The 24,921-nt window shown below is 36.3% G+C and overlaps 1 protein-coding gene across 1 annotated transcript in view; it reads left to right on the forward strand.

The window, feature by feature from the left end:
* Positions 1-278: 278 nt before the first annotated feature.
* The window catches only part of LOC118835880 (sodium channel protein type 2 subunit alpha-like), a 155,729-nt gene continuing 131,086 nt past the window's right edge, over positions 279-24,921 (forward strand). Inside the window, exon 1 of the mRNA XM_036743174.1 lies at positions 279-466. The gene's annotated coding sequence lies outside the window, so the exon portion shown is untranslated. The remainder of the gene's footprint in view (positions 467-24,921) is intronic.

The following is a 24,921-nucleotide window of genomic DNA, read 5'->3' on the forward strand; positions in this document are numbered from 1 at the left end:
CAAATAATTATTGGATTTGTGTGTTTTTTCAAAATGCAAATATATATATTAGAACCCCATACTTAGAATTCCTTTTCAACCTCTAAGTGGTTGTAGGCAGAATATTGTGCTATATCCCTTTTAGTCAGATGCTAATTAGGCCCTTCTCCCCACTAGCCAGCAGATGGCGATAGCGTGTAAGGTGCCGGCTTAATTTTTTTTTTTTTTTTTTTAACACGCTGATTCCTAATAGCCGGCGGCTCCCATAGAGTGAGTGTCAGAACAGGAAGCTGAGGCAGAAGCAGGAACGATGCTGCAGAGGCCCCTTTGTTATTTTCCCCCTCCAGTGAGTCCAGAATGAATGTAAGCTTTTAGCATCTCCTCTGCTCAGACACCTCAACGGCTGCATTGGAAAGGCGATAACCTTCCTTCCACCCACCTATGGATCCTGGCCTTCCTTGTGCTGAGGCTTACAATTCTCTTCCAGGTAAGCCAGCATCATTAAAAAAATCTTAGCCGGTCTCAAATTCCTATTTATGTACATATTCATTCTTCATAAGATGCCATTCCTACATTTTCCCTTGAGGGAGGAGCACTGTCGTGGCTCGTCTGCACGGCTTTATAAAAAAAAATATTTATATATATTATTTCGCCCTCTCATGGCTGAAATTGGCTCTGGATTTGACATCTTGGCTTTTAATCTTTCACTTGCCTTACAGTTTTAAGAGGCCATCTGTGGCCGTATTTGTTTGCCTTCTGGAGGTAATGCATTAAAAAAATACCTGGTAAATTAAATGAGGCAATCTTGCTCACAAATGGAATATCGTCCCTGGAGGTTGTAGAGCAGGAGGGAGCTGGTGAACATGGCTGTGGGGCTGCTGAAGGTGAGTGTTGCACGGGGGTGCAGCTTCTCTCCACCATCTTCAAGGCACATGGGGGGACCACACAGGCCAGAGGGCTTAAAAAGAAATTCTAGGCATAGATCTAAGTGTTGACAGGTTGGCTTTGTGCTGTGTGTTGTTCGTTTGTTTGTTTCTTGAAAAATGAGTTATTTTCACCCTGGAAATGGATGAATTCTGTAAGGAGTTAAAAAAAAAACAACCTGGGGGATGATACAGCAGAAGCTGCCTCTCAGGGTGGTGGTGAGGATTAAACAACTATAATTTATACATGAAACCATCAAGTATCATGGAAATGCTCAGTCCTTTCCATGGTTCTAAGTGGCTTGTGGTGTTAGGGCTCTGTCCATTTAAAACGTTGAGATTGAATAAGGTGCATCACATTTTGACATTCTTTTTTGGTCACGTGATATTAGCTGTGCTAAAGAGCAGAATGACTCAGTAGGTGGCGATTGCATACAACGCCCTGACTTCCCTTCATCTGAATTTTTTGCTTTGAAAAATATGTTTTTCAGCTACAAAAAAGATGAAGAGAGGGCAATGCAGAGATACTGTATTTCAAAGCAAGCAGTCAAGGATTGCATTAGATAAAAGGTGGATGTTAAATATATTTTAAATTATTTTATTAGGTTTTTAGAGATGTCTCACTGTCTTGTAAAGGGAAAATGGGTGGGGGAGGGGTTATGGAGGAGAATCAGAACATTTCTAACTCAGGCATCCATCTCTATTCTTAATGTGTCAATGGTTTTACCAGATCTTTGAGGGAATGAATGAATTTCAAAGTGTAATACTAGGCCCACTCATAAAAAGATTGTTTTTTAACCTGAAAAATATGATTTATGTACATATGGCAGTTCATAGCATCACAGAATTCTGAAAGTGCAGAGAGACATCTGAAACCATTTAGTTCCACATCTTCATTTTACAAATGAGAAATCTGAGGCCCGAAAAGAGATGTGATCTGCCTAAAGTGACATATCTAACTAGTGGCAGAGCCAAGTCTGAAATCTTGATTACTTTTAATCCAGTTATATTCAACAAACATTTATTAAGTGCCCACTATGTGTATAACAGGGACTCATTTTACCTCTCACATGTGTCTGCCTGTCTGGAAGTGTGTACCTAGAGGTAAATGTCAATTTTGTTTTATTTAGCATGTCTTCCTGCTCTTATATATAGTGCATTCCTGTTGAAGTCTGTCAGTGGTCCTTAAGAAAACTTGGGTTTGAGTCTTGACTCTGTCATTTAGCAGCTATGTAACTTTGAATAAGTCATGTAATCTCTGTGAGCATCAGTTACTTCATCTTTAAACTGGGCCCAGTATTTACATTAAGTATTTCATAGGGTTGTTGAGAGGGTCAGATGAGATATTGGATATGTAAAGGGGATGATGTTGCCTATGTTGGTTATGTATATCTTCACACAGTTTGTCTAAATGCAACTTATGGGGAGGAATAAATATATCTCTGGGATCTTGCTCGCCTCTCTTTAAGAGAAACTTTGTTTTCTTGTCTAGAAGGGGAGCAAGAAGAGAAGCAGACCATGAGGCTGGCTATGGTGTTACAGTGAGAAAGGGCTGCCAGATTAGAATTGGACCTTTCTGCTCCCCTAAAAATTATCCTCCTAGTCCAGGGGAATGATTTTTCCTTAGATTCAATCTACTTAAGCTTATATCTCTGAAGGTTTAACCCCTTTCCATTGAATGCTGTTTATACAAAAGACTATGGAAAATAGTGAAATAGTAAACCTGTTTATCCAAGAAGAGAGCCAACAGAAAAATCAAGGAAGTTATTCAGATTACAACATAATATAAAATATAAAAAGTTAATGAGGTCTCCCACTGGGATCAAGATATCTTAGTTCAGTAAAAGGAGAGAGGCCAAGGAAATTTCTAAGGGGAAATTCTCCAAAGCCTTTAAGAAAGAAAGCTGGAAATCAGGGCCATTGCGAGGAGCTGGCTTTCCCTTACATGTCTGTCTTGCTAAGTTTGTTTTCTCCCTCTCTCATTCTCTGCCTTAAGAAATTGTAGAATTATATGTATCCTCTCTCAAAGCAGGAAGGAAGAAAAAATGTCTCCTCTCCCAAGCTCTCATGCCAACTCTGCCTCTTAGGCAGGCAGACAGCGTTTAGTCATCTCATTTTTTCTGCCAACGAGGAGAGTCTTAAGTGTATTCTCCAATATCAAACCTCAGCTACATATATGAAGTTCTTCATAGCTATGAAGCATCAAAAAAGATGAAAATTGTTATTTACAGAATCAATAAAATAATCATATAGTGATTATAATCACTATAATCATGTAGCAAATTGCATACAGATTTTGTTTCTGGACCTAGGATCTAATAGTTAAGGGGAACTCCTGGTGATCATCTGCCTCTACCAAAGCATATCAGCAAATTCATTGCAACTTAGAGTCTCATAGAGTTGCTTCTGGTATAGAGGAGAGTCAGTTGGCCCAGGAATCAGGAGTCCCCTTCCAGATCTAAATATGACCTTAAAAAAGAGCTTGGGTAAGTGATTATATTCATGATCATATCACTTGTAGGTGTCGTAGGCAAAGGTTTCCTTTATTCCCGAGTCCATTGTACCATAAAAACACCATGAGATCACTAAGGTTTCCAAGAATACAGAAATAGTGACTATGAGGATAATCATGGTAACTATGGCATACATGGCTCCCTGGATCTTCGTTCACCCTTCTTAGAAGAAGTTAATGCAGCCTCCTGAGATTCTAATGTTATGTGTGAAAGACGGATGGGCAGACTCTTCATCACATACTCACCATTCATGCCCGATAGTAAAAATAATGAGAATAAGAGTCTCTAAAATACCTCTCCTAGGCCACTGACTATTCTAATGAAAATACCTCATGCTCTAGAGTTAATCCTCTTTATTGCCTCTGAGGCTTGTCTTCCTGTTTTGTTTTTAATACTATAACAGTATGCTTGCTCTTGTGTTTAAAGAAGGGATTTAAGACTCATTTCTTAGCAGAGCAAGCAAAAGGTAGTATAGCCTAGCAGACAGAAGCCTAGTCATAGTCAGAAAGACCTGGGTTCAAAGTCCTAGCTTTTTATATCACAAACTCTCTGTGACTCAGGGAGCTCTCTATGACTCTGAGTTAGAGATGAGTTGCCAAGTTGCCACTCTGCAATGGAAGAGGGTGTTTTCACAATGAGAGTTTCCAGTATTGATAAAAACATAGCTCTAGATCAAAACCAAACAAATGGACAAATCTAAAACAAAATTTAGTCATTTTTAAGGTAAAACACCTCTTCTAATTGTATCAGTTAGTTCCTTAGAAAAAGCAATAGGATGGCTAATGCCATCTTCCAAACCCAATGGATTTCCCTAATATATACTTAGTAAATATACTTCAACCAGATTATAGTTTGTCATGTGATTTTTGAATTTGTAAAATAATAAATTTTCCTGTGAGAGTTAATGTAAATTCTCACAAGCATCAATTTCCTATTTGAAGAAGCCTTGGGAAAAAAGATATCATTTAAAATGGACAATGAATTAAATCAGCATATTTCTGTTGCATATAATACCTAACGTCTTGATTATTCAAGCAGTGGCCCAAGTGCAATTTAATTATTCAAGCCTTTTGCTTCTTTTCCATATCCTCATTAGCACTTTTACCACTGGTTATGCAGAGAAAAGGAAGGAAAATCCCATCAAAAGCTTTCTCCCATTTCTTGCAATAATCTTTGTGAATTTCCCATCCATGATTTTTCACTCTCTTCTACTATTAGCTTTGCTGGACTCACAGAAGCTCTTCATTTACCCAGCCTCTAGATATCTTCAGTTAAATTCAATTCAATTCCCTTAACCCAGGAATTATTCTACTCAGTTTTAGAATACTACCCTGGAACTGAACTATACTTAAAGTTAAGTAAGTATGTAAAAATTCACATAAACCCACTATATCTCACCAAACTCATAACATGCTTCACATCCTATCTACCCTTCCACCAGGACACTCAGGCCCACTCAACACAACACAGACATTTTGCCATCTTGTCAAAAATGTCTTTCCTCTTCTTTTGGATTTTTCTCTATTCTCCTTCTTGTTCTTGGAACAATAATCAAGTAGTTACTGCCATTGTTTTGGAAATGGAGAGTCTTCTAAGTTTCTACTTAATAATTTTCTACTTATAAGTTTCTACTTTATGTTCTTTATAAATTTTTACTCATAAATTCTGGGACTGCTTAGACCAAGAGTTCCTAACCTGAGATTAGTACACTTAAAAAAAGTACATAATTATTTCAGTGTAATTGGTTTCCTTTGTAATCTTATATGTTTTATGCATTTAAAAACATTCTTCTGAGAGTGTATCCACATGATTGCCAAAGAGGTCCATGACACAAAGAACCACAATTTGGCAGCTGTGTTGAGGATGGATCTCAGAGGTGAAATATCACATACAAGGAGAACAATTAGGAGCTTAGTGCAACAGTCCCAGAAAAAGGTGATGAATGTTAAGTTTAGAGTGGTGACAACAAACCCTGAGAGAAGGTGATGGATGTAAGAGATGTGGAGGTAGAATTGACAAAATTTTCCAACTGACTGAATACATCAGTGAAAGCAAAATGAAAATGAAGAAATAGAGAAAGTGAGGGAGAATGAAGATTCTCAGGCTGTAAACTTGGGTGACTGAGAGGATAGTCCCTGCATCATCTCTCACTATTTCCGGTGAGGAAGGAGAATAGGGTTAGACTTGGTGGTAGCAGAACTCGGTTCACTTCTGGAAGCCCTAGATAAAAAAGCGAAAGAGACAAAATTTGTCTTTGACAGACATCCACTCCCCTATTGTCACTTCTTGCCTCTTTTTTTTTTATTTTGCCTACTTCACTTCAAGGATTCGTAGCAAGTTCTGATCTACTTGACTGTGAGAAAACCTTGTCTTTCATGAAATTACTAGATTCAGTGATATGACTTAGAATCAGAATTGAGATGTGCCCTTCCCCAAAATATCCCATGTTTTTGAGAATACTACAGTCCATTAAATGCCAGTCTGTATTCTCAATGATTTGGTCAGAATTGATCAGTGACTAGCACCAGGCCTATGACTATGCATGTCTTTATAAATACAATTGACTTATCTTTTGTGCCTCCTTTTAGATTTTTGAATAGTTCATAGATTGTAATTGTTAACACTAAAAAGGTTAGGTAAATGGCATGGCCCACATGTGAATTTCTGATCATGTGATCCACTATTGAAAAAAATTTAGATGCCCTGCATAATATATCTTGCTCTAGAAACAACTTTGTCAAGTGAAATGGAAAAGGTAGAATTTCTCTAGTGTTTTTATTTGTTATTACTCTGTGCCTCTGTAATCAATATGAAATGAAAGTTATTGAGGTAATTAGAAAACAATCCTTTTCTATTCCAAGTCTGAAATTTCTTTGTGAGGGGTTTGTATTGTGTGTGTATGTGTGTGTGTGTGTGTGTGTGTGTGTGTGTGTGTGTGTGGTTTTGTTTTGTTTTTAAAGGGAAACAGTTTAAGATGATTATCAGGGGATTTGTTGTGGTTGTTGATTTTGAAGTAAAAGGTCTGACTCAAATTTGATTCCATTAATACCAGTTAAGTGCCTCTATAATTAGAGATTTACACTATGCATTATGGAGACTAGAAAACAGAAAATCATAGATCAAGGATGCCAAATTTTAACTTTTCTTTTCAATGGGGAAATAAGTAGAGATGGGAGGCAGACCTCTGATTTTATCAGTGTAGGAAACTCCTGGTGAGGTAATTCCCTCTGCAACACAGATCAACCACAGTTCCAAAACTTATGTGCTTAGGTTTCTATTGCTGTGTGGTTACAAAGGGACAACATCCACTTCTTTACATTACTTTTTTATTATTATGAAGAAATAGGACATTGTCTTACTTCCAGCTTCTTCTTTGTTCATTACTTTAACTTTTTTATTTTTAAAAAACAGGTCATTGAAGAGCACACCAATATTTTTCATTTATCTAGTAATACCAAGAAAGCAAACAGTATAAGAATTTAGGCCCTTCATAAATGAAGAACTGAAGAACCCATCTCTTAATGGTATTATCAGAAAATTTTTCTATACATTAGTAAAGAATACAACTCCTACCAATAGCTATGAAAGGTATACATCTCTTTTAATTTTTTTGTATGATCTTTAATATTAAGGTCATGTATTCATTTAGAATTTATTGTGAAATTTAAAGTATGGTGTTGGTCTAAGTTTGATTTCTGCCAGATTGCTTTTCAGTTTTTTCAGCATTTTTTTCAATCAAATAGGGAGTTCTTTCCAAGTAATTTGTTTTCTAGTTTACCAAACACTGGGTTATTGAGTTCAATTGTTTCTGATTCTCCCTTATTTAGTCTGTTCCATTAATCTACTTTTCTATTTTCTAACCAGTACCAAATGGTTTTGATACTACTGCTTTATAATATAATTTGAGGTCTGGAAGTGCTAATCCCCTATCATCACTGCCTCTTTTCATTGTTTCCCTTGATATTCTAGATATTTTGTTCCTACAAATGAATTTTGTTGTTATTCTATCAAGTTCTATAAAGTATTCCCTTGATGGTTTGAATGGTATAGCATTAAAACTATAAATTAACTTGGGTAGTATGGTCATTTTTATTATTTTGCCAACAGCCTACCTGTGAACATTGAATATTCTCATAACTAAATAAATTGTTCTTTATTTCTTTAGGGGCTCTTTGTATTTGAATCTATATAAGTTTTTGTGAGATTTGGTAGATTAATTCTCACATTATGCTTTATTATGAATGATATTTCACTGCCTCTTGGCTTTTGTTTTTACTATTAAGAATGTCGTTGATTTGGGGGAAGTGTGGGTTTGGTTATGGTGTTGCCTGCAACCTTTCTGAATTTATTATCTCAGTTAATTTCTATGTTGATTCTCTAGACTTCCCTATGTAATCCATTGTATTGGGAAGTAGGTAGAACTGTCAAATAGGAAGTAGTTTATCTTCTCTTTACCTATCTTTATGTCTCTAATTTCTTATCTTATTGATAATGCTGGCATTTATGGTACTATACCAAATAATAGTGGGGAGAGTGAGCATCCTTGCTTTACTCTTGTATTTATTGGGAAAACTTCTATTGTATCCCCATTGCATATAAGTAGAGGTTCTTTATGATATTAGATTTGTAAAGGGTAGGATTTTTTTTAATGCATAAATGAGTGTCATATTTTTTCCTAAGGCTTTTTCTTTGTCTATTGAGAAAATCCTATGGTTTTAGAAGGGTTTGTTTTTAATATGATCAATTATTTTGATCATTTTCCTAATGATGTAACATCTCCACATCCCTGGTATAAGTGCAGCTTGGTCATAATGAATTATTTCTATAGATGTATTAAACAGGATTTTATTTAAGATATTTGAATTAATATTCATTAATGATATTGGCCTATTGTTCTTTTGTGCTTCATCTTTCCCTGGTCTAGGTTTCAGGAATATATTTGTCTTTTAAAAGGAGTATGATAGAGTGATTTCTTTTTCAATTTTTGAGCATAATTTCATAGTATTTGTGCTAATTATTTTTAAAAGTTTGATGAAATTCTCCTGAAAATCCATCAGGCTTAGAAGTACCCCCACCATCATCCATTTCCTTTCCAGCTAATTGTCTTCTCCTCACCATCACCCCCACTCCCATGCTCCAAGTTTGAATTATCTAACATCTTTATTTGGTCTTCCATTAATTTGGACAGTTTATATTTTTGAATATAAAGTATATTATATAAAATCAGTTTTATTAGTATTTATCTGTGCTTAGTAGATTCTGATCATTTAAAAATATTTTCCTCAGATTTTTATTGTAGTTTCACTTGGTTCATCTGCTGTTTTGTTGATTTGATTTTCTATTGTTTTCTTTTTGATCAAGTCGACTAAAGTTTTATCAATTTTTTAGTCTTTTCAAAGAACCAGTTTTTTGTTTTATTTATAATTTTTAAAGTCTTTTTGGCTTACTGTTTATCTGTTCCTCTGCTTTTGTGCTTATTTTAGGCTTATTTGCTGACTTTTTAATTTTCTTAAATGTATATTCAACTCATGAATATCCTGTTCAATTTTGTTAACACGTGTTTTAGGGATATACTTTTTCCCCTGTGAATTGCTTTAGCTTTATCATAGAAATTTTGCCATGTTATTTCATCATTAGCATTTTCTTTTGCAAAATTATTGTTTCTATGATTTGTTCTTTTACCCACTTATTATATAGGATTTCATCACTAATTCTATATTTGGATCTGTGTCACTAAATTGGTATATGCCACTATTTAGGTCTGTATTACATTTATTTGCAATATCTCTGTGCCCTTAACATGGTCTTTTTTTTGGTAAAAGTTATATATGGTGCTGAGAATACATATTCTTTAGCTGTTCCATTTAGAAGACACCACAAGTATTTTAGTTATACTTTCTCTAGAAATTGTTTGATTCTATAATTTTCTTTCTGTTAATCTTACTGTTAGATTTATTCAAAATTAAGAGGCATAGTAAATGCTACTATGTTGCTATTATAATATTACTGTCTATGATTTCTTATAATTCAAATAATTTTTCCCTTTATGAATTTAAATGCTAACATATGTGGAACATATAAGTTTAATATTGCTATTGGTTTGTTGTCTATGGGTTCCTTTCAGCATAATATAGCTTTCTTGTTTATCTCTTTTTACATTGTTAATTTTAGTTTTTTGCTTTGATAGCATAATTGTTAGCTCCTGCTTTTCTGGATTCACCTGATGCGTAGTATATTTTGTTTTTCATTGTGTGGTGTTGTTTTTTTAAGCAACAGATTGTGGGATTTTGTTTCTTATATGATTGGTCATTCTTTTGCATTTTATTGGCTTGTTTGATCTATTTAACATGTAAAGACATATATGCATATAATACATGTATATATATATAAACATATATACATGCATATGTATGCATGTGTTTCCTCTTCTTCTGTAAAGACAGTTACTTTGTCTACCGTTCTTTAAAAGTTTGATGAAATTCTTCTGTGAATCCATCAGGATCAGAAGTTCTACCATCACCCATTTCATTTCTAGCTAATTGTTTATATTTTTGTTTTCCTGAGTTCTTTTAAAGCTTTGTTTTGCTAAAGATCCAAGATCTTTATTTGGCCTTCTGTTAATTGGGGTATTTTAAGTACTTGAAATATAATTATATATTATATTTATATAACTTTTTTTATATTTGCTTCTGAGAGTTCAGGAAGACTAGCACCTTTGGTTTGAGAGCTTGCTGAGCCCTTTTCAGGTTTGTTTATCTACCTTTATTGTCCACCTGATTCACCCAACTCTTGCCTGTGGCAAACCTGTCAGTAAATTAAAGGTGTATCCCTTATGCTGATTATTCCTTATTTATTCTCTGAAATCTTCATGGAAATAAAGTTTTTAAGGTGCCCATTTTGATTTCCCTCTTCTAAATAGTGTCTGTGTTATTGCCTTGTAGATCTTGCCCCCAGGTCTCTTTTCTTTTGTACCTCACTCTTAAAAATACCAGTTTTACCTGAGGGTGAAAGAGAAGATATTGCCCCATGGTAAGAATTCTCCCGTGTCCCTGATTGTGCAATTCATTATAAATCATTGCCCTCCTCATGGTCCTTTTTTCCACCTGCCTTGAAGTCTTCTTCCTACCTACATTCCCTACTACCTTTTTGGGTGTCAGTTGCCCCCAGGAACTAAAATTCTCTTTGGTCTGAGGCAGGGACAAGGAGATCCTTTCCATGGAGGTACACCATTCTCTCAGAGGCAGTGAATGGTGTCTCTAAGTACCAAATCCCTGCAGATTGTACCTTTTGTAAAGTCCATGTCTTCAATATAGAATCTCTCTCTCCCCATGGGGATGGTCTTCAGTGGGACTCCCTGCCATCGCTAAATTGAGTATTTCCCCTTTTCTCTCCTCCTGTTTCATTTCCATTTTTTGCTACTTCATCCATTGTCCTGTAGGGCTTCTCCTTGCTGAGAGACTACTAGAGTTATTTTCCCATCATGGTTTATCATTGACTTGATTAAGATATGTCACACATTCCCCTCTATCTTCTTTCTCCCCTGTCCACTTTTGTGGGGCCTTCCATTCTGCAGTTTCATTCTCCAAAACATATTGATTCACCTAAAGGCAGGGTATTGTTCCTCTACCATCAATTCTTCAATATAATTTCTACTTGCACCCTTGTCTTTGTGTACTTTTAGACAGAAATCTCTTAATGATCCTTCAGTTTTTATTCTGTAATTGATGTTTAAACTCATAGGTTTCTTTCACATCATAGTTTTTTTTATCTTTTTGGGAGGCGGTGACATATTTTGCTATTTGTCTCTTCCTTGGTTTGCTCTATGTGTTTACTTTGTTATATTTTTGCTGTCTGGTATACTCAGAAAGCAAATAATCTGCTCATTTAAGTCTGGTTTTCTTTTTAGGGATGCTTCAAATGCCTCTCTTTTATTGAATATTCATCCTTTTTCATTGCTGATTAGGCTCAAGTTTGTAGGGCCTGTTACCATGATGTTTATCTCAAGCTCTTTTGCATTATTTCTTCCCTTATGAAGTTTCTGGTGGGTATGGAATAGTCTTGTGCTATTTGAATTTCCTTTCCTCTATGTTTGAATGTCTTTCTCCTGCTCGTATGCAGAATTTGTTTTTAGTTATTGGAATTGTTCAATTTAGCCACCATGTATCTTGGAGGTTTTTTTGTTTGTTTGTTTGTTTGTTTGTTTGTTTTTTTAGTTATTGGAATTGTTCAATTTAGCCACCATATATCTTGGACTTTTTTTTCCTGGAGGTGATCTGTAGATTCTTTTAGTTGACTTTTGTTTTCTGTGTCGAGAAGTTTGGGTAGTTTTCTTGTATTGTTTTTTGAATTGTGGTATTGAGGTTTTTAAATTTGTATTCTTCTGGAAGACCTTTAATCCTTACTCTGTCTATTCATCTGTCTTCAAGCCAAGTTTGTTTGCATAAAGATAGTGTATCAGGGTGTGACTAACTTAAATTTTTAGCCTCTGATGTGAAAAAGGAAAATTTTAAAGTACCATGTTTCATTTTTAATAAGATTTTACAGTAAAATAATGAATTTTAGAACCAAGAGTTTGTGATTAAAATCCTACATAATTAAAAGCAAGAATGGTTCTCATATTTCCACAGCTTTCATTCATTAATATTATCCCCTTTATCAAATTGTCAATCCTGCCTTATACTGTAGAATTAGAATTAGGATCATGGTAATGCTATAGGGTGGAAGTGAGCTGTGTTAGATATTTCAGGTCTATTTGTATCAAATCAGAGCCAAAACCTTTGTTTTTAAGACTATAAATTCACTAATGAAGTAAATAAAAAGGCATTTTTTCAATTTCTTTCATTTCTTCCATTTTTAAACTCTAGGTTTTTTTTTTATTTTGCTCATCATAAAGTTGAAGAAAATAATTTCTAGAGTAAAGAGAATCATAATTATTTTCTGAAGTTTCAGAAACTCTCAAGACTTGTTTCAATCGTCAATGTTTACTTTTTGCCTTTGTCTAGTAAAAAAGTAACCCACATAAATATTGTGAAGACTCCATTCCAAGGAATAAGTACCAATGTGAATTGTGATTTTCTTTCCTTTGGACTTGGGCTAATTTTTGCAACAACTTTTTATTTGTAAAGATTGAATAAAAAGACTTTACTCTCCTCCCTCCCCCGCCCCAGCCAGGAATTGCTTTATGATAGTAAGACAGTGGTCATATGAGCATAGTAGGCAACTTGCCAATTAACATGATGGGGGGGGCATATTCAAAGATACCTACACATCCATGTGTTCAGTAGGATCAGCACAACTGGTCAGGATGTCCATGTAATACCAATTCTAGCTCTCACCCACCGTTCACTTGTCTCCACCTTTCAACCCTACCTTTTCTACATCTGAGGCTGAGGGTTTAATCAGCCACACTCCGTTACAATGATTAGCTTACTTTTAGTCTAAAAGCAATACAACAGTCTTCAGGCCCAGATGGTCCCTTTGCTACTTTATTAAGTTTGAGTCAAACAAAAAGTCATTAATACAATCCCCCAGTAGCTCAGAACCCCCGGTAAAGAAAATCCCTAACTTTCAATTCACACTTTGACTTTCTGCCCTTATTTAAATTGGGTATTTTCCAGCAACTCTAGGGTTTGTTGTTGTTGTTGTTTGTTTTTTGAGATAAAATTAGGCTACTGAAAGCTCTGAAGTAAAAGAAGCAAGGTAAGCATATTACAGTTACTGCACAGACTTGGAGAGGGGAAGTTAGGGAACTAATATACCTTTTATAGTCTTCCCTCAAGCTCTAACAGAGGGCCAGCAGCTCACCTTCTCTGGCATAGCTCAGTTCCCCTCTTAGTTTCTCCTTTGAGCTCCCCCTGGGTCATCAATACTGTCCAGCCCAGCCTGAGTCCTAGGAAAGGCTGGAAATTCTTCCTTCCTCACTGCTATTGCTGCTGCTGCTGCTGCTACTCTCATTTAGTCCCTGCTCCTCCCTCTGTCTGTTCCCATGCAGACTATGTATGTGTCTTTTAAAACAAAAAAACTGTCCGCTGTGACAAATCCATCGTCATGACAGTCCAGAATTAATAAGCATTTATTATGTGCTTGCTGTATAGCAAGGCACCAATCTGTTTCAGGGCTGAAAGGGAATGTTGGTCCTTCTGAACTACAAATCCAAGGATGTCAGTCAGTTTTCAAAAGCTTGTTACATCTGAAAAACCTATCATTAGTTCATTTCTTTGTGCTGAGGCCTCTTTTAAAATGGAAACCTCTCCTTAAGAGGGATAGCATGTCAATCCATGGCCAGGATTTCAAATTTCAAACATACTTTGGAATGTATTCAGTTGTATTTACTAAGGCACAGGAAGAAACACAAAAGAGGTAAGTTTTTATGAAACTATGTGTGGCCAGGAATAATTCAGAGTATTGCATGACTCTGAATCCTTGACCATCATTTCTAGACCTGGTTGCACTTTTCTCTCATAGAGGCAGCTAGGTAATCCAGTGGATAGAACACTGCACCTGGAGTCAGGAAGACCTGAGTTCAAATGTGGCCTAAGATACTTCCTACCTGTGTGACCCTGGAAAAGTCACTTAACCTCTGTTTGCCTCAGTTTCCTCATCTGTAAAATGGAGATAATACTAGCACCTTTGTCCCAGGGTTGTTGTGAGGATTAAGGGAGATGATAATAGTATAACCCTTAGCACACAGTAGGTGCTATATAAATGCTCATTCCCCTCCCATCTCTCATACTTTTTGACACAAGGGCCATAGAGAGAACATTTCCAGACTTCCCCTCTGCCAGTAGCACTCATTCAACAGTATCTCATCCTTGGAGGTTTGCTCAATGCACATTTATCACTTAATCCAGATCCCAGTGACTGTTATCTGCTGGCCTCCAGGTCATGGGATCATAGATTAGAGGAAAACAGTTGTTATTTCTTCCAGCTCCTGACAAACTGAGATTTCCATGGGTCATTCTCTATCATTTTCAAGGAGTTAAGAGACTTTTTGCCCTTATTCTAAGAGACTTCAATATACATGCTGCAAGTTCCTCAATGTATTTAACTTGTATTTCCTATTTTATGCCTTCTCAGCTACACACAAGAATGGTCATGCCTTTGATCTCACCATTACCCTCAAATTTCTGCTTTCAAGATCAAGAACTGTGAACTTCCTCTACCATATTATAACCCCGTATCACTCCGTCTTTCTGTGCTGTTCTCTGCCTAAACTTACTCTTCATGCTCATTGTAGCCTCTAATCCCTCCACCTTTCAGTACTTTCCCAGGCCATCATCCCTGCTCAGGTTTCACATTTCGCCCTTCCCAATATTGACCTTTGTTGTTATTGTTGTTAAACAGGTCTATCCTATGCTGTCTTCTATCCTTACATCCCTTGCTTCCATCTCCTCATGTCTTGCCAAACCCCAATTTCGGTTACTCCACTGTCTGCCTCCTCTGCTCTGATTCATGTGCTACTGAACATAGCTGAAGAAAGTCATGCAACTATGATGACTGGAACAACTACATATTCATATTATCCAATCTGAACTGGGCCCTACACTTCACATACCACACAACTTCCCTTGTATCCATCCCCTCTCTCTCCTCACAGTTACCATGCTAAGGCTCCTCATGGCCTCTTACCTGGACTATTACTGTAGCCTATGAATTCATAGTATCTATACTTCACATATGTCTGCATTATATACTACTCCAATCCATCCCCCATATAGCTAACTAAATGATTTTCCTAACGCACAACGTCTGACCGTGTCACTTCTCTACTCAGAAAACTTCTGCAGCTCCATATTACTTCTAGGATCAAATATAAATGCTAGTATTTGGCATTTAAGGAATTTCATGATCTAGCCTCAATCTATCTGGTTAGCAACTTCAGAGTGGGTGGATTCAAAGTTTATTGATTATTAATCACCATGTTTATATTCACTTTTTGCTATATATTAAATGAGTTGCTCTAATTTTCTGCTTATCTTCCTATTAGTTAAGATTTTCCCATGAATTCCTTTCTTTTACTTTCCCTCCTCTTCCATTTGTACCTAGAAGAAACATGTTTCTGAGAACCAGCTATTATGTATGACCATTGCTGTCATTGCCTTTGCATGAAAAATTTTGGCCACTTCTGGTTTCTATTCAGTTCTATTCATAGAAATCATTCCATTTAGAGGACTAATGAACCTATCTGATCAAAACTTACGATTCAATTCATTCAAAAATGCTTAGTAAGTGTCTACTATGTTTATGGCACCATATACTAGGTGCTAAGGACACAATGGTAAAAAAAAAAAAACCCCAAAACAATGTGCCTACATTTAGAGAGATTAAAATTTTTTGATGTTCTGCATAGCATGTGTTAAGAAACAACTCAAATTAAACTACAATATAAAGCCCTTATTTAATCTTCTGAATCTTGTCTTTTTTTAAACTTGAGATGAATATTCTTTAAATCCATTATAGGTTTGTTTTGTTCTATTATTTGAATCCTAGCTTTGTCTCCTCTACATCATGGTTGAACCTTTCCCTTTAACAGAAAAAAGCAATTAAGCAAAAGCAGCTAATAAAGTGACCACACCTCACAATGTCAACAACATTTGGCCCATGTAGTCCCCCAAACCTCTGCCAAGATGAAGAAAGCATGTTTCATTATTTGTAGTTCAGGACTATTAGTGGTTTTTCAGCTGTTCAGAGTTTGGCCTTCTATTAGTGATCTTTTCCTTTTATATACAGACACCTTTATAGATGAACAAACTGAGGCCCAGAGGCATGAAAAGACTTGCAACAAGATCAGGTAGCTAGCAAGCCGAAAAACTTGAATTTGAACTTGTCCTCTTAATGCATATTATTTAAACCTGTATACTTCCTGCTATACCAGCTGTCTCAGTTTTGATGTTCCTCCAGATTTTGCAAGTTTCCATCTATCTACCACTACTTTAGGACAGGTTGAAAATGACAATTCGCCTTCCTTTGTTTTGTTTTTTTTTTTAGATCAACTAAATTCTCTCTTTGTCAGAGAATTTGGCCATTTGGACTAGGACCAGGCACAGACAGGGAGCTAAGTGCCAGAATCAAATCTACTGCCATATTTCCCAAGAGCAATTAAGAGGTTACTGTGTATGGATACTGGATTATGTGGCAATACCAAATAGAGGTTGATTCTCAGAGAAAAAAAATGTCCCTTAGCTTAAGCCTAAATGTATATTGCTTCCATTTTTGAACATGATGCATACTACTTTATAACAATATATTTCTTGATCTATTGTGTCTTTGTAGCATCATAAATCTCTTTCTCCTGTCCCCAAGTTGAAAGCAAAAAAATTGACTTGTACTTTATTCAAAGGATTCTCCACTTGGGATATACAATTTTCCATGGTACATGCACAATTCCAATGATATAATAATCCCTTTGAATAGAGTAGCAAACAATTTTACCATGTCAGTTTCCCATTTCATATTTGCTGTTTCTTTAAGAGGTACCTCCTGGAATGAACCATTTTAACACCCCCCCCCCAATTTTTTTTTATTTAGGTGATTCAGTCTCCAGAAATGCCCACTGCAATTCCGCCTACTTTGAGTCTGATTGTTCACTCAGTATTTAGGCTTGTGAAACTGTTAAATACATGAAGGGCATGAATCAGACCTTGTAGAAGAGAAAGGTTTTATAATACCGACTGAATCCTTTTTTCTTGACTTTTGGAATATTGACATATACAGAACTCGAAGTCCTTTAGAGACTATAGGGGCTTTGTAGGGAGTATATCATAGTTAAATTAACTCTCTTATTTCAGAAACTGCCAGGAGTTTGTATTTGTTTGCCAGTATCTCTAAAGCAATTTGAAAGATTTTGTTTTCAAATGGAAGCAAAATGGTCTTTCTGCCAGAAAGGATAATTAACAGATATGCAGCTAACTTGGGCAAGTTATTTCATCATTGTTATTTCTTCATCTATAAGGATTTTTTCCTTTACCTTAACCTGAATGGGGGCAGCTAAGTGATACAGCGGGAAGAATGATGAGCCTGGGGTCAGGAAGACTCATCTCCCTGAGTTCAAATCTTGCTTCAGACACTTACGAGTTGTGTAACCCTGAGCAAGTCACTTAACTCTGTTTGCCTCAGTTTCCTCATCTGTAAAATGAGTTGGAGAAGGAAATGGCAAACCACTCCGGTATCTCTGCCAAGAAAACCCCAAATGGGGACACGAAGAGTCAGACATGACTTGAAAAACAACCAAACAACAACAATAATTATTTCTGTACCTTAGTTGGCTGCCCTCTCTTGGTGAATTCATCAACTCTCACAGGCTTAATTATCATCTCTATGCACATAATTCCATGTATATATACACATACACATACATGCACATACATATACATGTACATATACATATACATTCAGCTCTAATTGTTCTTCTGATCTCTACTCTCATACTGCCACTTGCCTGCCAGGCATATCCACCTGGATATCACACAGGTGTCTCAAGCCCAGCACATCCAAAAAAGAACTCAAAATTCCCCTAAAACCTGTTCCTTCTTCAGACGCCTCTGTTTCTGTTCATAACACCAACATTCTTCCAGTCACCCAGATTCACAGCCTTGCATTCCTCCTTTATTCTTCTCTCTTTTTCACCCCTCATGTGTAATCAGTAGCCAAGCTGTGTCAGTCTGACCTCTATAGTATCTTTCATTCCCATTTCTTATTTGCATTCCCATTTCCTATTTCTTTCTTTATAACAGCTTTTCTGTAGACTGTCTTCTTTCTTCTGACACCACCACCACCCTAGTATTATCCCTATCTCTTGGAATATATCAGTAGCTTGCTGGTTGGTCTTCCTTCTCACTCCAATTCATCCTCTGCTCGGCTATCAAATTGATCTTCTAAAAGTGAAAATTTGAACATATTACCACCCTGTTCAAAAACCTGCAGTGGCTCTTATTACCTCCAGTATCAAATATAAAATCCTGTATTTGCTCTCAAAGCTCTTCCTAACCTAGCCCAGGAGTGCCTTCACAGAACAAATGAAGTTTGGATTCAGTCAAAGGGCCGTACTTGAAGACCTAGAGGGCCACATGTGGCCTCGAGGCTGTGAGTTTCCCCCCTCCGGGCTAGCTCCTTCCTGCCTTTCCTTTCCAGTCTTCTTACACCTTACCCCCTTCTAGGTACTCTGCAGTCCAGTGATGCTGGTCTCTTTAATTTCCCTTGCGTGTGACACTGGTATTTTTCAATGGCTGTTCTCCACTCTTAGAATGCTTTCTCTCCTTGTTCTGTCTCATTGCTTCCCTGGCTTCCTTCAAGTCTCAACTGAGGTCCCATCTTCTGTAAAAAGCCATTCCCAGTCCTCTTTAATATTCTTCTGCAGTACAAAGTTGACAAGACTCTTGTCGGGAAAAGTATGCAGATAGGTGGTATACTGAGGTAGCTAGGTGTCATATTGGATAGAGTGTTGAGCCTGGAATCAGGAAGACCCGAGACATTTACTAGCTGTGAGACCTTGGGTAATTCACTTTATTGCTGCCTACCTCTGTTTCCACAATTATAATATAGGGATAATAACACCTACTCCCCAGGGTTGTCATGAGGATTAAATGATAAAATATATATATATATAAAGCATTTAGCACAGTGCCTGATATATACAAGGCACTTAATAAATACTCATTTTCTTCCTTCTTTCTCTTCTTTCTCCCTTCATTTATTCCTTCTTGTCCCATGCTCAAAGGTGTAGGTACAATGTACCGTCATCAGTAAGTTTCAGCCTGTGAAAAATGAGAGAACCTAACAAAGTTCTATGATAAGTTTGAGGAAATGATTGCTTTTACCTGAGGTATGGATCAGGTAAAGCTTTCTGAAGGAAGTGGTGTCTGACTTAGGTCTTGAAGGAAAAGACATAGGGAGAGATGGGATAGAGAAAAGGACTCTATTACAAGCATGAGAAATGGCTAGAACAAAATTATGGAGATCAGAGAGGGCAAGACAAGGATTTGTAACTGAGTAGTAGTAAGTTCATTTTTGGGAGTATAGAGTACATGAAGGAGAATAAGATTATGGAGGGCCTTGAGTACCAGATTTATTTGATAGGCAGTAGGGAAACAGTTGAACATTCTGAGGAATCTTATCAAAGATTATGAAATTTATGAACATTATTCTGGCAGTGATGTGAAGGATGAATCAGAAAGAAGATAGATGAGAAGCAGGAAAACCAGTTAAGAGGCTTCTGAAAAGAAAAGGGACAGCCACTCAAGAAATTAATTAGCCTGCAAAGGCCATTAAATTTCACATGTGGGTGTTTTTGTTTGTGTCACCATGTAGATAAGAGACATGAAGTTTCAGTTGTGATTAGTTCCTGAACACATATATTCACTCTCAACTAGGGTAGTCATATTCAATCTGCTTTCTTTCCATTCAATTCAAATACTGAGAAAATGAATAAATGTAGTGAATAAGTCCATTTCATTTCCTTACCTATAATTTTAAACATTAAAAACAAAATGATTAATTTAAAATTTCCATATGATTCCATTTGAAGCCTGGGCCTCAGTTTTCATCATCTGTAAAATGAGGAAGACTTTCAGTTTACAGGCTCTTATTTTACAAATAAGGGAGTCAGTTTTATCATCTATAAAATAGATGGCCTCTGAGGTTCCCTTCTAGCTCTAGACTGATGATCCTGTGATTCTGTGGATTAGACTTGTCTACATGTCTCCAAAACTAAGGACATGCTCCTCCTATTGGTCATGCAGTTCAGAGATCTTTTACATGCTGCCAAAGCGTTATCAGTCTGTAACTTTGTCTTGTAGCACATTTTAAAAGTGCATAACATTTCAAAGGTTCAAACAGCTTTGAAGAACAAATAAAATCTCCAAGCTAACTAGCCCCTGGGAGTGGGTATCGCCCTGAAGTGTGCATACTACAGCCAAGTGGTGTTTGCTATATAGTATGAACTCTGGGCACTTCCATAGCTTTAGTAATGGAGGTTTAAAGCATGAGGGTATTCAACAATGGGATGACTTTAATGCCAGCTAACCTGGGCTTTCCAATAGGAGTTAATTTTTGGATGCATGAGAAAAAGGGAGAAGTCAAATCATGTTCTATTTTTTATACCACTCAAGTCTATAGTAACAGACAAACCAAACGAGCAGCCCCAGAAGGCTACCAAGAAGGCTGATTTTCTAGGGATAAGTAAAGGTTGGGTTGAGGGGGAGTATGGTTAGTTGACGGGGTACGGGTGCCATAAGAGGATTATGTATAACTTTCTGTGAGAGGAAAGTGGCCCTTAGCTAATAGTGAGGGATGAGCCATACAGATTATGAGCTTTGCGTAAAAGTTGGTGCTTAAGATGAGTCTGGAAGGAAATAATAGGAGACAGAATTGAGGAGGGAATGTATGCTAGTCACTGGGGATGGGCAGTTCAAAGGTAGAGGTGGAAAATGGAATGGCATGTGTGAGGAATAGCAAAAAGACCAGTTTGACCAATCCACAGAGTGCAAGAAGGAGCATAAAAAGACACAAAAGGTAGGTACATCCCAGAATCTCAAAAGAAAGAAAGATTGTAGTGAAATAACATGCTCTTTCTTTTCTATAAAAGTGACGATAATGATAAAAAGTAATTTTAGCAGCTCCCAATTCATTTATTGAAAAAAAATTATGATAGAAAAAGTAAAAAGCTTCTGAGAAGTCTATAAGCTTTTGATTGATTTTGTAATTAACTTCTTAATTCCAAATTTTTGTTATCCTTTGCCTTTGGCATAAAAGCATAAGCTGACTTGATTTGGAGGATATTGTCAAATTATTTGTAGAATTTCTGCATGTTTTATCCTTTTGACATGTAGGTTCATGAATAAAAGTCTGTAAAAGTCTTCATTGTAGTCTTTTTGCTTAATTTCATTATGAGACGTTGCAAGATGAAATGAGAATGTAGCCATGATTGTTTTCAGTACTCAATAAAATCCGTCTACCTAACAAAAACAGTTCGGCAAATGAAAGAAAAGTAAATATGGAACCTGAGGATATGGGTTGAAATCCCAATAGTTCTGCCTGTGATATTGAGTTATTCAACTTCTTGTGTCCCAGTTCCTTCATCTATAAAAGGAGGGGCTAAGACAGGGTGACTCCTAAGGACCTTTCAGCTCTATGAACCTGTGTATTTGTTTCCCAAAGATAACCTGTGAGCCATTTTCCCACTGAGTTATGCCTTCTTTTTGTCTTCTGCTTTCATGTGTATTAATACTGGTGTGGTTTAGTTCTTCCAGTAGCACATCAACTCATTGGTCAAGATTCGTTGTGCAAGGTACATTTGTACATTTATAGGAACCGCAATAAAATTACTGTTTATAGATGGTTTGCTTTCTGACACTTCCACCAGCTCTGCAGAGTAGAAGAGGGTCACACGTGATTGAGAATCATTTTGTGTTTTTCTTTGTTTCATAAGTTACAATGGACAAATAATTTGTGACTTTGTTCCGTACATATGGTGATGAGTCTCTTGACAAGCTTTATCCTTGGACAGCAGGTACAGCCTTTCACAGAGATCACACTAATCAAAAGAGTTAATAGGAATTTCTACTATGATCCATCATTGTGGTATGGAAATTACCCTAGGTTCTCAAAGGCTATTTACATGCTCTCTTGCAATTTATCTCAAGCTAGAAAAGCTCCTGGTATGTTATGTTGATAAACAAGTATAGCAGTGAACACACATATATTATCTTAAGGTTGACAAAGTGCTTTCTTCACGACAACCCTGTAATGTATGTAGTATAAGTATCGTTATTCTTATTTACTGATGAGGAAATTGAGGTTCAGAGAGGGACTTGGGTAAGATCATACAGCTAGTAAGTATTAGAAATGAGATAAATTAATGTTATCAAACACAGATGGATTTGAAATAGAATGGTAAATAAAGGCCAAATCTAACTTTGTCATGCTATCTTTTAAATACAGTATACTTATAACTTTTATGCTTGCCCAGTAAGAGTTCCTTTTCCAAGTATCTCTTTAGTTAGATAGACTAGAGCTTTGGAACAAGAACTGACTGTGCCCAGAGAATCTTGTTTAGTTTCCTTCAGTCTCTAGCTGTACCTAGGACAATAAATCTCAGCTGGTTGGATGTGAAATATGACCATTTTACAGACAATGAACAAACTGTTCACTCATCAAGGGTAGCCGCCCTTTCTAACAGCCATCATGCTTTGAAAGATATGGCATCCTGTACATTCAAAGATTGGAGTTTGTGAGTCAAAGATAGCTGAGGAAAAGATTTAGCCTACTCCTTCCCACAGCTATCACTACAAGCAGCCAACCAGCAACAATCCAGCCTTACTATTGTTTCTTTCAGAAGTAGTGGATGGAATATAAAGACTAGCAAAAGAATAGAAGATACAATCTCTTGTACAAAGTAGTAATTTCTTAAGTGTTTGCTGGATTGAAATTAAAAAAACAACAACAGTGAAGGTCTCAGAAGAACTCTCACAAAAGACTTGGCAAAGGGAACGAGGAGCCTGGAGGAACTTATGGAGATAAACAAGAAAAATACAGTAAGTAGAGAAGAAGCATGAAACAAGAAGCATGAATAGTAAATCAAGAAACGTCATGTGGGATGGTTTAGGAGGCTGGAGACTGGTTCCAACATTTCCCATAATGGAGAGCATTGCACTTAGAGTCAGGAGCACCTGAATTCAGTTCCCTCTCCAGACACTCACTAGCCATGTAATCCTGAGCGCCTTCTCTAGATCTTAGGTACCTTCTCTGTAAAATAAGTGTTGGACTCAGTGACCTCTAAAGTCCCTTCTAGCTCTAAGTCTGACATTTCTTAATAATAATAGTTGATGTTTATTTGGTTCTTTATATTTTTCAAAGTACTTTATATACTTTATCTGACTCTTACTCTCTACCTGAGAGATCTGTGATAAGTCACTGAATCCTTGTTTTTTTGTCTATAAAATGAGAGATTTGAACTAGAGATTACTCAAAATTCCTTCCAACTCTAAGTCTACGGTTTTATGATCTCACTCTAACTGTTATTATAAATGAGCCAGTTAACCTTTATGAACCTCAATTTCCTCACTAGTTAACAGGAATAATTCATACAACTTTTCAGAGTTTATGCAAAGCAATTATTTTTATAATCCTTGAAGCACTATGTAAGCATTATTATTAAAAGATGGAAAGTATGAGAAATGTGATAAGTGAATTTTTCTCTTCACCCTTGTCTTTTTATTTCTGTTCACTGGGTATAGAAGCTGTAGGATCAAGCCTGGCAACACCTGCATTGTACTTTAGCAGAGTTCTGAGCTATCAAATCAAATCTTTTCATTAATTATAAAGATTAAGAATAAATTAGAATTTTGACAATGTTTCCTTTAAAAAGAAAACTCATAAAGCCCAATGTCTGATTTTTATGTTAGAATAGTGCCCTAATTTCCACATTGTTAACACCAGACAAATTCAGGCTATCTGGGAAACATCTTAAAAAGCTTCATCTGATAGGAGTGTGAGGAAGCAGAAAATAAATGATATGGTAGATGACGTGCAGGACAGAAAAATGATAAATGATACCTTAAAAGGGTCTTGTAGTTTTCAAGGGAAGAAGTATATTTTGTTATTGATTAAATAAGAACCAGCCTCCAAGGTCAATGTCCATGGCTTTCACCAACTTAAGATACATTTGGAACCCATTTTTCACTTAGATTTGTAAGGGATTGCCTTTTTAAATGGGTTAGCAAGTTAGTAGATTAAGGCAATGCCATCTATATAATGAATCTTGATTTCAGAAAGGCAAGTTTCCTCCTGATAGCTCTGTGAACAAGGTGGAGGAATGTAGTCTGGAGGAGAACAATTAGGCAGAATCCTGATTGTACAGTCATGCCCAAAAAGTGTTTATTGATAGATATCAACCTAAATACTGGTCTCTAGTGATTTGTGGAAGGGCTCAATCTTCTGCTATATTCTGTTCAAAATTTTAGTCAGAAACATGGATAAAGACAAAGAAGACATGCAGATCAAATCTCAGGTAACACAAATCTGGACAAAATAAATGACTGAACAAAATATGAACCGTGATTCAAAAAGATCTCCTTAAATTGAAATTATAAACTTAGAACAAATGATGAAAACTAATAGGGAGTTATATAAAGTCCTTGGCTTAAGTCAGCTTAAATCCTACCTCCTTCAGGAGACCTTTTCTGGTCTCCCAGATATTAGAGTCTTCCCAACTAAGATCAACTTCCATCTCCTCTGTATGTATCTTGAATGTACCAACTTATGTACATGTTCTCTCTCTCCTTTTAAAATATAAATTCCTTGAGGGTGGGTCTATTTTGATCTTTCTTTTCCAAAAACTTAGCATAGTTCCTGTAACAGAATAAGGGCTTAATAAATGTTTGTTGTTTGATTGATCTACAATCTTGAATTTGGGCTTTAACAAAAAGTCAAGTACACAAAGACAGATTAGAGAAAACATGTGTTAATTGAAGTGTATTTTTAAAAAACCTAGGAGCTTTAGTTTGCCACAA

Source organism: Trichosurus vulpecula, chromosome 2 (assembly GCF_011100635.1).
Source record: "Trichosurus vulpecula isolate mTriVul1 chromosome 2, mTriVul1.pri, whole genome shotgun sequence".
Taxonomy (NCBI): Eukaryota; Metazoa; Chordata; class Mammalia; order Diprotodontia; family Phalangeridae; genus Trichosurus; species Trichosurus vulpecula.